We start from the raw sequence: 13,143 nt of genomic DNA on the forward strand, positions 1-13,143 counted from the left end.
TGTGGCATGCAGATTCAGTAGTTGTGGCTCATGGGCTCCAGAGCACAGGCTCAGTAGTTGCATAGCACAGGCTTAGTTCCTCCGCTGGCATGTGTCATCTTCCCAGACCAGGGCTTGAACCTGTGTCCCCTGCACTGGCAGGCAGATTCTTAACCACTGCATCACCAGGGAAGCCCTAGTAGTTCTCAGACTTTTGGGCTGAAGCAGTATCATCTGAAGGGCTTGTTAAAATACAGACTACTAAGCCCCACCTCCAGAGTTTTATTCTCTAGGCTTGGTGTGTAGCCTGGGAGCTTTCATTTCTAACAAGGTCTCAGGTGATACTGCTGGTCCTGGGACAACATTTTGGCATAGGGGTTCTGGACTTAAGGTCTGGAATCAGAAGGTTTGAATTCAAATCCCTGTTCTGGTATTTAGTAGCTCTGTGATTTGGAGTAGGGTTTTGTTTTGTTTCATTTCCTGTCTCCTCTCCTCCCCCCACAAGCCAGATTTTCCTTTCCTTGAACCAGATGTGTATTTCTTTTTTGGAAAAAAAACCTATTTATTTATTTATTTATTTATTTATTTAGTCTGTCCGGGTGTTAGTTGCAGCACGTGGGATCCTCGTTGCTACGTGCAGGATCTTTTAGTTGAGGCATGTGGGCTTCCTAGTTGTGGCATTTGGGCTTCTTAGTTGCAGCATGCATGCGGGATCTAGTTTCCTGACCAGGGATTGAACCCGGGCCCCCTGCATTGGGAGCACGGAATCTTAGCCACTGGACCACCAGGGAAGTCCTGGGGTGTGTATTTCTTAAAGCTGTGAGGAGACTAAAAGAAATACTGTATTTGAAGTAGTTAGCATATCCTTGAAATGTGGTAATTGCCACTAATAAAGTTGCTGATGCTTTTATAGAGCTCTCTTTTTGGTTATAGTGCCAGTGATATCCAATAAGAATATAATATGAGCAACATATAATTAAAAATTTTCTAGTAGCGAACTATAGAAATGATCCCTGAAAGTATAGTCTTGCATTTCTCTCATGATTAGTGATGTTGAGCATCCTTTCATGTGTTTGTTGGGAATCTATATATCTTCTTTGGAGAAATGTTTATTTAGGTCTTCTGCCCATTTTTGGATTGGGTTGTTTGTTTTTTTGATATTGAGCTCCATGATCTATTTGTATGTTTTGGAGATTAATCCTTTGTTATTTTATTTGGAAATATTTTCTCCCATTCTGAGAGTTGTCTTTTTGTCTTGTTTGTGGTTTCCTTTGCTGTGCAAAAGGTTTTAAGTTTAATTAAGTCCCATTTAAAAATTTTTGTTTATGTTTATGTTACTCTAGAAGGTGGGTCAAAAAAGATCTTGCTGTGGTTTATGTCAGAGAGTGTTTTTCCTATGTTTTCCTCCAAAAGTTTTATAGTGTCTGGCCTTACATTTAAGTCTTTAATCCATTTTGAGTTTATTTTTGTGTATGGTGTTAGGGAGTGTTCTAATTTCATTCTTTTACATGTAGCTGTCCAGTTTTCCCAGCAGCACTTATTGAAGAGACTGTCTTTTCTCCATTGTATTTCTTTCCTCCTTTGTCGTAAATTAGGTGCCCATATGTGCGTGGGTTTATCTCTGGGCATTCTGTCCTGTACCATTGATCTATGTTTCTGTTTTGGGGCCAGTACCATATTGTCTAGATTACTGTAGCTTTGTGGTATAGTTTGAAGGCACAGAGTCTGATTCCTCCAACTCTGTTTTTCTTTCTCAAGATTACTTTGGCTATTCGGGGTCTTCTGTGTTTCCATATGAATTGTAAGTTTTTTTTTCTAATTCTGTGAAGAATGGCTTTGGTAGTTTGATAGGGATTGCATTGAATCTGTAGATTGCTTTGGGTAGTATAGTCATTTTCACAATATTGATTCTTCCAATCCAAGAGCATGGTATATTTCTCCATCTGTTTATGTCATCTTTGATTTCTTTCATCAGTGTTTTATAGTTTTCTGCATACAGGTCTTTTGTCTCCCTAGGTAGGTTTATTCCTAGGTATTCTTTTCGTTGCAGTGGTAAATGGGAGTCTTTCCTTAATTTCTCTTTCTGCTTTTTCATTGTTGGGTTATAGGAATGCCATTTTCTATCCTGCAACCTTACCAAATTCATTGAGTAGTTCTAGGAGTTTTCTGGTGGCATCTTTAGGGTTTTCTATGTATAGTATCATGGCATCGGCAAATAGTGACAGTTTTACTTCTTTCCAATTTGTATTCCTTTTATTTCTTTTTCTTCTCTGATTGCTGTGGCTAGGACTTCCAAAACTAAGTTGAATAAGAATGGGGAGAGTGGACATCCTTGTCTTATTCCTGATCCTAAGGGAAATGCTTTCAGTTTTTCACCATTGAGTGTGATGCTTGCTGTGGGTTTGTCATATATGGTCTTTATTATGTTGAGGTAGGGTCCCTCTATGCCCATTTTCTGGAGAGTTTTTTTTATCATAAATGGCTGTTGAATTTTGTCAAAAGCTTTTTCTGCATCTATTAAGATGATCATATGGTTTTTATTTCTTAATTTGTTAATGTGGTGTATCACATTGATTGATTTGTGTATATTGAAGAATCTTTGCATCCCTGGGATAAATCCCACTTTTTCATGGTGTATGATCCTTTTAATGTGCTGTTGGATTCTGTTTGCTAGTATTTTGTTCAGGATTTTTGCATCTATGTTCATCAGTGATATTGGCCTATAATTTTTTTTGTGTGTGTGATAATCTCTTTCTGGTTTTGGTATCAGGGTGATGGTGGCTGTGTAGAATGAATTTGGGAGTGTTCCTCCCTCTGCAGTCTTTTTGGAAAAGTTTGAGAAGGATGGGAGTTAGCTCTTCTCTAAATGTTAGATAGAATTCGCCTGTGAAGCCATCTGATCCTGGACTTTTGTTTGTTGGAAGATTTTAAATTATGGTTTCAATTTCATTACTTGTGATAGGTCTATTAGTATTTTTTAATTCTTCCTGGTTCAGTCTTGGAAAATTGTACCTTTCCAAGAATTTGTCCATTTCATCACGGTTTTCCATTTTACTGGCATATAGTTGCTTGTAGTAGTCTCTTAGGATGCTTTGTATTTATGTGGTGTCTGTTGTAACTTCTCCTTTTTCATTTCTAATTTTCTTGATTTGAGTCCTCTCCCTCTTTTTCTTGATGAGTCTGGCTAAGGGTTTATCCATTTTGTTCATCTTCTCAAAGAACCAGCTTTTAGTTTTATTGATCTTTGCTATTTTTTTTTTGTTTCTATTTCATTTATTTCTTGTCTGATCTTTGTGATTTCTTTCCATCTGCTGACTTTGGGTTTTGTTTGTTCTTCTCCCTCTAGTTCCTTTAGGTTTAAGGTTAGATTGTTTACTTGAGGTTTTTCTTGTTTCTTGAGGGAGGCTTGTATAGCTATAACCTTTCCTCTTAGAACTGCTTTTGCTGCATCCCATAGGTTTCGGATCGTCATGTTTTCATTATCATTTTGTCTCAGGTATGTTTTGATTTCCTCTTTAATTTCTTCATTGATCTCTTGGTTATTTAGTAACGTATTGTTTAGCCTCCAGGAGTTGTGTTTTTTACGTTGTTTTCCCTATAATTGATTTCTATTCTCATAGCATTGTGGCCAGAAAAGATGCTTGATATGAGTTCTATTTTCTTAAATTTACTGAGGCTTGATTTGTGACCCAAGATGTGATCTATCCTGGAGAATGTTCCATGCGCACTTGAGAAGAAAGTGTAATCTGCTGTTTTTGGATGGGATGTCCTATAAATATCTATGAAATCTATCTGGTATATTGTGTCATTTAAAGCTTGTGTTTCCTTATTTATTTTCATTTTGGATGGTTTGTCCATTGGTGTAAGTGAGGTGTTAAAGTCCCCCACTTTTTCTGTGTTACTGTCAATTTCCTTTTTTGTAGCTGTTAGCAGTTGCCTTATGTATTGAGGTGCTCCTATGTTGGGTGCATATATAATTGTTATATCTTCTTGGATTGATCCCTTGATCATTATGTAGTGTCCTTCCTTGTCTCTTTTAACATTCTTTATTTTAAAGTCTGTTTTATCTGATATGAGTATTGCTACTCCAGCTTTCTTTTGATTTGAATTTGCATGGAATATCTTTTTCCATCCTCTCAGTTTCAGTCTGTATGTGTCCCTAGGTCTGAAGTGGGTCTCTTGTAGACAGCATATGTATGGGTCTTGTTTTTGTATCCATTCAGCAAGCCTGTGTCTTGGGTGGAGCGTTTAATCCATTCACGTTTAAGGTAATTATTGATATGTATGTTCCTATGACCATTTTCTTAATTGTTGTAAGTTTGTTTTTGTAGGTCCTTTTCTTCTCTTGTGTTTCCCACTTAGAGAAGTTCCTTTAGCATTTGTTGTAGAGCTGGTTTGGTCGTGCTGAATTCTCTTAGCTTTTGCTTGTCTGTAAAGGTTTTAATTTCTGTGTCGAATCTGAATGAGATCCTTGCTGGGTAGAGTAATCTTGGTTGTAGGTTTTTATCTTTTATCACTTTAAGTATATCCTGCCACTCCTTTCTTGGCTGCAGTTTCTGCTGAAAAATCAACTGATAACCTTATGGGGATTCCTTTGTATGTTATGTTTTGTTTTTCCCTTGCTGCTTTTAATATTTTTTCTTTGAATTTAATTTTTGTTAGTTTGATTACTGTGTGTCTTGGTGTGTTTTTCCTGGGGTTTATCCTGTATGGGACACTTCGTGCTTCCTGGAGTTGGGTGACTATTTCCTTTCCCATGTTAGGGAAGTTTTCTGCTGTAATCTCTTCAAATATTTTCTCAGACTCTTTCTTTTTCTCTTCTTCTTGCTGGGACCCCTATAATTCGAATGTTCGTGTGTTTAGTGTTGTTCCAGAGGTCTCTGAGATTGTCTTCAATTCTTTTCATTGTTTTTTCTTTATTCTGCTCCTTGGCAGTTATTTCCACCATTTTGTCTTCCACCTCACTTATTCGTGCTTCTGCCTCTGTTATTCTGTTTTTAACTCCTTCTAGTGTATTTTTCATTACACTTATTGTGTTGTTCATCTTTGTTTGTTTGTTATTTAAACATTTGCTGTATTTTCTCAGTCTGCTTCCAGTCTATTTTTGAGATTCTGGATCATCTTTACTATCACTGCTCTGAATTCTTTTTCAGATAGATTGCCTGTTTCCTCTTCATTTATTTGGTCTTGTGGGTTTTTACCGTGCTCCTTCAACTGTGACATATTTTTTGCTGTCTCATTTATTTTTTTAAATTTTATGAGTGGGATTGTGTTCCTGTTTTATTGGTTGGTTGGCCTGAGGCTTCCAACCCTGGAGTTTGTAGGCTATTGGGTAGAGCTGGGTCTTGGTGCTGAGATGAGGAACTCTATGAGACCTCCAATGAATATTCCCTGGTGTCTCAGGTTCTCTATTAGTGCAGTGGTTCTGACTTGTAGCTCCCACTCAGGACCTTCTGCCCAACCCGGGCTTGCAAATCAAGATCCTGCAAGTTGCCTGGGGTGCTAAAAAAAAAATATAAAGAGAGAGAACAATAACAAAGTGAAAAATAAAATTAGACTAGGAAACAAACATATGGTAGCAAGAATGTAAAAATAAAAAATATAGATGAATCAACAACTGGAAGGTACATTAGTATCACTATAGTAAAAAAGAGGAGGAGGGAAAAGAAAAAAGTTGGGGGGAGGCATTGGCTGTGGAGAGCATGGCCTAAGCAAGGGTGAGGTTTGGGTGGTGGGTGGGGCCAATGCTCAGGACCTACAGGGCTGGAAAAGGCCCTGGGGGCTGTGGGGGCTGGGGCTTAGGCTCAAGGAACAGAAGGGGCCCAGGTGTGCCCACCACCCCTCGTGTCAGAGGGCAGGGGACCTCACCTGGGAGCCCAGCAGGCTTACTGGGCTCGAGTGGGCAGGACAAATGCCCTCCTCTCATCTCCTGCTCCTCTGGTCTGGGGTCTGGGAGGACCTCTCATACCTGCCTCTCCTGATCTCCCCCACCTCCCTCCTATGCCCCCAGGACCAATACAGTCCAGGGCGGGGGTGGTGGCATGGGAGGGTGGGGCTTGGAGAGCAGGGGAGCAGCCTGGAACCTCAGCAGGCTCCTCATGCCTGAGTGGGCAGGGCAATCGCCCTCCACTCCTCACTCACTCCTCCCGGAGTCCCCTCTCACCTGCCTTTCCTGTTCTCCCCTCAGCCTCCTTTCTATGCCCCCAAGGACCCACATGACCTGGATTGGGCTTTGGAGGGCAGGGGATCACCCTGGGAGCTCAGCAGGGTCCCTGGGCCCAACTGGGCTGGGGGCAGGGGAATGACCTCTGTTTCTATTCTGCTCCTCCTGGATGGCCCCTCCCACCTGCCACTCCTTATTTTCCCTGCCTCCCTCCTTTTCCCCCAGGATCCACATGGCCTGGGTGGGGCTTTGGAGGTGGGGGAACCGGCTTGGGAGCTCAGCAGGCTCCCTGCCCGAGTGGGCCAGGTGATCGCCCTCCGTTCCTTTCCCAGTCTTCCTAGAGAGTACCTCCCAGCTGCCTCTCCTGATCTCTCCCGCCTCAGGTGCACCGATCTTGTCTGGCCTCCACTTCTCCTCCCCTGCTTCAGTCCCCTTACGTCACTCTGGGGTTCCTCCCGTCTCCTTGGGGGTTATAGTACCCCACCAAAGGCCAGTCGGTGCCCTAGTTGTGGGGAGAGGCTGAGTCTTCCCACACTGCCATCTTGACTCCTCCCCCTTGTGATTAGGTTTTGACAGAAGAAATATACTACTTCAAACAGCCACTGTGCCAGTTTTGTTTGCTAGGATTTTGCTAGGGTATACTATATATATCTGATAGTTGCAATGTTGTAATCTTAAGTAGAGAATTTTTTTTCACATATCCCTATTTTATTGGCCACAGTAGCACATTTTAAAGGTCTTCTCTAAGTATTCATTTAGCAGATATTTGAGTTCCCACTATGCGTGCAGCAGTTTTCTTATTCTTTACAGATCCTCTTTTGGAGTTCTGTATTTTTCAAAGATTATTCTTCATCTTCTAGCTTTTACATATCATAAGCAACATAATGTAATCCTACTAGAAAAAAGATTTCTGGTTATTAAACTTTTTATATTTGTTTTATATTCTTTTCACACTTAACTCATTTGAAGATAAACAAATGAAATGTTAAGATTTTCTTGCCCATGGTGATAAATCATGTTTGATAAAGCCTTTAAATTTATAAATGGGCAATATGATTTACATTTTTTGAAAATATTTTACTACTCTTTCTGACTGGCTTTCTTTAAGTTGATTGGGGCTTTTCTTTTAACTTATGTAATAAGGTTTGGGAACTGTGTTGTTTCTTTGACTAGGCTTTTTTTAAAAAAAATTATTTATTATTTATTTTTGGCTGCGTTGGGTCTTCGTTGCTGTGCACAGACTTCTAGCTGCGGCAAGTGGGGGTACTCTTTGTTTTGTTGCGCAGCTTCTTATTGCGGTGGCTTCTCTTGTTGCGGAGCATGGGCTCTAGGCATGCGGGCTTCAGTAGTTGTGGCCCGTGGGCTCTAGAGCGTAGGCTCAGTAGTTGTGGCGCACTGGCTTAGTTGCTCCATGGCATGTGGCATCTTCCCAGACCAGGGCTTGAACTCGTGTCCTCTGCATTGGCAGTCGGATTCTTAACCACTGCTCCACAAGGGAAGTCCTAGACTAGGCTTTTTAAAATTCACTCACCCTTGAAGGGCTCTCTCTTCTGAATTTGATTTTTGTGTTTTTTTGGTTTTTTAGGCAGCATTTCCTGTACTAGCAAAAAAAAATTTTATATCTGTGCTGCTTATCACACATCAGCATTTAATTTATCATCTTTGGTGCTGAGAGAAAAGTAATGATGATGTAGGTGTTCTTTGGGGATATAAGCAAAGTACAGTACTGCTGTTGGATGAAAACATGGAAGCGCCCACACCCATTCTTCCCTTCTCCCAAGTTTATAGTTTAAAAATCTCAAACCTACAGAAAAGCTAAAAGACTAGAACAGTGAATATTTGTATATTCTTCACTTAGACCAACTAGCTTTTCTTCTATTTCTTTGCTACCTTGCTGCATGCAGGTTGCAGTAACTCTGACACTTTATCCCTAAATTCTTTAGCATGCACTTCCTAAGAATAAGGATATTGTTTTGCGTTACCACAATCCTATTATCATACCTAAGAAAAGTATCAACAATTTCATAACAGTTAAAACACAGTCTCGATTCAGATTTCCCTAATTGTCCCCCCATTTTTTTTTTTTTTAGCAGTTTTTAAAGTATTGTTTTTCATCCAGGATCCAGTCAAGGGTAAAGCATTTGATTATTTAATTCACAGTGGTTTCTCTGCCATTTTTTGGTTTATTTCTTTGTTTTTCCTGACTTAAAAAATTCTTTTTTGGAAGAATCTGAGTCTTGGTCAAATTCTACACTGTTCAGTATTCCAGATTTATCTTATTGGTTTCCTCATGATTGAATTCGGCTTCAACTTTATTTTGCAAGAATTGCTTTGTACAGTAGATGACATATACTTCTTCAGGTGTTCCACAAAGTTACATCGTGCTACTCTTGGTACTAGTAGCTAAGTTTGATCAGTTGCCCAAGTTGGTGACTACTAGATTGCTTCATTATATATGTATATTTTTTCATCTGTGGTGACTAAGTAATCTGTGGGATCCAGGCTCATTTTTGGATTAAATTTTATATGTGCAAGAAGTGTTTTATTAATCTAGAAAGAAAATCTGGATATTTATTAGCCTAAGACATACTTTTTTGTCTTTGTTATGTGATCCTAAGCCTAATGAAACCTTAGAGCTAGAAATACAGCTATTGCTCATTTTTGTTAAATTTTAACAAATGATTTTATTTTAATGATACTTTATTCAAATTTTTGGCAACATGGGCTGTTTATTATTAGCAATAACAATAAAGTGCTTGTGCAGATCTATCCATTTTCTTTAAAAGCTTAGGAATTCAACTTTGAAGTTTAAAAAAAAGTGTTTTCTCATTTATTTAATAGCTTGTCTTCAACCTAACCAAATTGAAATTGTCCCATAGTAATGATTAGCTTTAAAATATATACATTGCAGAGCACAATATAGTAGTGTTTTTCTCTTTCTTCTTTGCTTTCTCCTTCCTTCCTTCCTCCCTGCCTCCCTCCCTCATGTAATTCTGAACTCATTTGGGGCTGCTCATGATATTTTCATTTTTTGGTAAAAACATGGAAATCCTCCTTTAAAGAATGAATGTCACCAGTAAAGGTAAGTCATTATTGAACTACCACAGAAACAGGGTATGCCATAGAACCAGTGAGAGAATTTGATTTCTTTCTTTTTTTTTGCGGTATGTGGGCCTCTCACTGTTGTGGCCTCTCCCGTTGTGAAGCACAGGCGCTCCGGACGTGCAGGCTCAGCTGCTATGGCTCATGGGCCTAGCCGCTCCGCGGCATGTGGGATCTTCCCAGACCAGGGCACAAACCTGTGTCTCCTGCATCAGCAGGCGGACTCTCAACCACTGCGCCACTAGGGAAGCCCCAAGAATTTGATTTCTAACTCTTTGCATTTTACATTTACTTACTAGAATTGTGTGTGTGTGGTTCACAGAACAAGTTGATGGTATGTGTGTTGGCTTCTGTTAGAAAATAATGATACTTGTATGATATTACAATGTTATGATTCCGAAGATGGAGCCAAAGAGCTTAAAGCCCTTGGAGGGAAAATCCTAAACTGTCTTAAGAGGACAGGTGGCTTACTTCCCATAGTGGACTGTGGAAATGAGAAAACACTTACTCTTTCTTTCATTTTATTTTTCTTGCATTGCCTTCTACTAGGAAATCTTTTAGATTAGGTAGACCACCTGGTGTCTGGCTCTCAGTGAACAGGAATGTTTATGAGCAGGCGGAGGCAGTTCTTAAGTGTCCACTTCTTTGATAGAGAAGGACTGCTTATTCCAAGCTCAGGCATTACTTTTCCCACAGAAATTGCCTGCCATTATCTCTCTGGCAGTAGAATGACTAATTATAAGCTGGAGTCTTAACATTTTTTGCTGTTTTGACATTGTGTGCTTGGCAGGGTGTAGGGTACTTCTTCTTCAGGGTGTCTGTATTTATCAAATACAATGTAGATGCCATTATAATATTAAGTATATGATTGGTAACTCTTACCTTCCAATTTCCATCAATAAAACACAGCTGCTCAGTTACAAATCAGGCTGGATTAAGCTGTTTGTTATATCTTGTGGCTCATTAGCGTAATTTAAAACAATGAAGATTTACCAAGCCAGATTTTTGCTGGTGCTGTTCTGTGCTTTGTTAACATTCAGCTTTAGTGGCTAGACTTCAGACAGGTCCTGCAAGCAGACTGGTGTACGACAGTGGCCACCCCCAAGGTTTCCTATCTCAGAGAGGAGGGGTGATCCTAATGATAGTGTTCTAGAATGTTGTCCCTAGCTGATCCAGTGGTTCTAACTGCCTTTGTTGCTGGCAAGTGGTGTGGCAGTTGAACAGCTTCTTTGAATAAATGAGAGTAAAAGGTAAGGGTAGAAGTGGGAAGGTGACATAATGCTGGAGACACCTGTGTGAGGATATTAGGTCTGTTGATGCAATGCGCTGTATCAAGGACAGAAAGGCAGCTATTGGCTCCTGGCAGATCCTTTTAACCAGATTTTTTCCCTCCTTTTTAGGTGATTTACTCAGTTGGAATTTATTTCTCTCACCTTTCTTAAGGTGAGGGAAACTTCTATCTTGGGTATCAGTCTCATTGTCAATTGTAAGGGAAAGGGTTTTAGGAGAACTTACTGTCTAAAGACATTAAATTCTCAACCTTAGTTGCCTTTAGCAACCCAGTCTATGTATGAATGCAGTTGAATTCTAGATTGCCCCGTTCTGTTTGTTTCTTGTGCACATTATTTCTGGGTTTCTGTTAATGAGAAAGGAATTCCCTTTTGGAAAATTGCATTAGGAATGTGCAGTGATACCTGTTCCTTAGCCAGATGTTGCATAATTTAATTTTGCAGTGGGAATAAAAAACATTTAAATAATTCAATTGATAAATATTTATTGAATGTTGACAGTATATGTTGTTTACTCTGCTTGGGGGAAATCCTAAGATGAGTAAAGTAGAGGCCCTTCCCTGAATGAAATTTTATTTTATTTTATTTATTTATTTATTTATTTTTGTGGTATGCAGGCCTCTCACTGTTGTGGCCTCTCCTGTTGCGGAGCACAGGCTCCGGACGCACAGGCTCAGTGGCCATGGCTCACGGGCCCAGCCGCTCCGCGGCATGTGGGATCCTCCCAGACTGGGGCACGAACCTGTGTCTCCTGCATCGGCAGGCAGATTCTCAACCACTGCGCCACCAGGGAAGCCCTGAAATTTTATTTTTTAAAAAGCCTTTTAATGAGCACAAAAAGTAAAACAACTAACAAGTAAAATTAGTAAATACGTGTTTGAGATATTAAAGAGTCAGTAGGTTTTTTTTTTGCAGGATACTATCAAATGAATAATTCTAATTAAAAATATTTTAAACCAATGGGCTCTTACAGAAAAAATTTTTTTAAATTAACTTTTTATTTTTGGCTGCGTGCTGACTTTCTCTAGTTGCGGCGAGTGGGGACTACTCTTGGTTGCGGTGCGCGGGCTTCTCATTGCAGTGGCTTCTCCTGTTGTGGAGCACGGGCTCTAGGTGCGTGGGCTTCAGTAGTTGTGGCTCGAGGGTTTTAGAGCGCAGGCTCAGTAGTTGTGGCGCACAGGCTTATTTGCTCCACGGCATGTGGGATCTTCCTGGACGAGGTCTTGAAACCGTGTCCCCTGCATTGGCAGGCAGATTCTTAACCACTGTGCAACCAAAGAAGTCCCTAGAAAAAAAAATTTTAAGAGCAGATTTTCAAAAGTTGTAGTCTTGCCAACACCACACCAATAATTGACACAAAATATGTGCTGCTTTAAGATCATATTGATAGTCTTCACAGTATTTCTCTTCAACACTGTTACCTGATGAGCATATATAGCAGTGAAATAATAACTGCTTACATTTATCATATACTTGCTATACACTTATTTCTTTTTTATTTATAAACTTTTAAGTGTAAATTTTATAGGGGACTCTTAGAGATTAGTAACTGTCCCACAGTTATAGAGCTTAGCTGGCAGAGCCTGGATTCAAACCAGGCAAATCAGGTGTTTTAACTCCTTTTATTTCTTGGGCTCAATCATCCTCTGCACGCACCCCCCACTAGGTTCTTTTTTTTCTTTTTAATATGATTTGGAAGAACCTGCAAAATTCAATTTAAAGTAAAGGTAACTTTTTTCTTCAAACTTTTATTGTAAAAGGAAAATTATAAGGGAAAATGTGGTTAATTTCATTACCTAAATCAATTTGCCCATAAATACACATATTTTTTCAATGTATAATTGTATTTGTGATTTTATATTCTGTATTTCTTTGTATCAAACATTGCTGTTTTAAAAATTATTTTGAATTGTTATATATTATGCCTCTGACCTAATTTATCCATATTTGCTGTCTGTTTCCCCACTTTGGGACTGTTCTGGTTGTTTTCAGTTTTTCATTATTATCCATAATGAAATAATGAATATTTTTCTACAGAGAATAGTTTTCTTCTGTTGCATTATTTCTATAGGATAAATTCCCAGAAGTGGGTCAGATACACTCTTGAACCTCATGTGTTAGTTTATGCCTAGCAATACCCTTTTAATGTTAATTAGGTAGGGATAAGTAAATTTGCAGAATAAAATGTGTTTTCCTTGTAAAGTCATTTTGCATATAAAAAATAGAGGTTGAGTTGTGCTATTTTCTTATTTCTGTTGGGAAAAGTAAAAATTACAGAGATACAGGCAATATTAAGTTAGAAGTGCTTGTAGCATTTCAGTTTTGTCATTCTCTGGCATGGTCTTTTACTTTTTATATTTTCAGGAGTATAACTGGTATGGGATTCAAAACCCTGTAAAGAAAATAGGGTTAGAGGGAAGAATGGCATTGCACTGGTGAAGAGTAAGGTTCAGGAATGCCTGTTTAACTATGATGACGATAATTTTACCATCATCAACAGTTTTATATCAGCAGATGCCAGACAGCTAGGAATTTAGCCATCTCAGATGCATAGTGGGAGAAGTGGAGAGACTCAAATAAAAATACACAGCCAGGACATATCCCTAGGGA

At 39.3% G+C, this 13,143-nt stretch overlaps 1 protein-coding gene and 1 pseudogene across 4 annotated transcripts in view; one reads left to right on the forward strand and one right to left on the reverse strand.

The window, feature by feature from the left end:
• The window catches only part of ZFAND3 (zinc finger AN1-type containing 3), a 329,028-nt gene that overhangs the window by 170,743 nt on the left and 145,142 nt on the right, over positions 1-13,143 (forward strand). The gene's annotated exons all lie outside the window — the stretch shown is intronic.
• On the reverse strand, positions 937-1,008 carry LOC131764718 (small nucleolar RNA U3; annotated as a pseudogene).

This window comes from Kogia breviceps, chromosome 10 (assembly GCF_026419965.1).
Source record: "Kogia breviceps isolate mKogBre1 chromosome 10, mKogBre1 haplotype 1, whole genome shotgun sequence".
Classification (NCBI taxonomy): Eukaryota; Metazoa; Chordata; class Mammalia; order Artiodactyla; family Physeteridae; genus Kogia; species Kogia breviceps.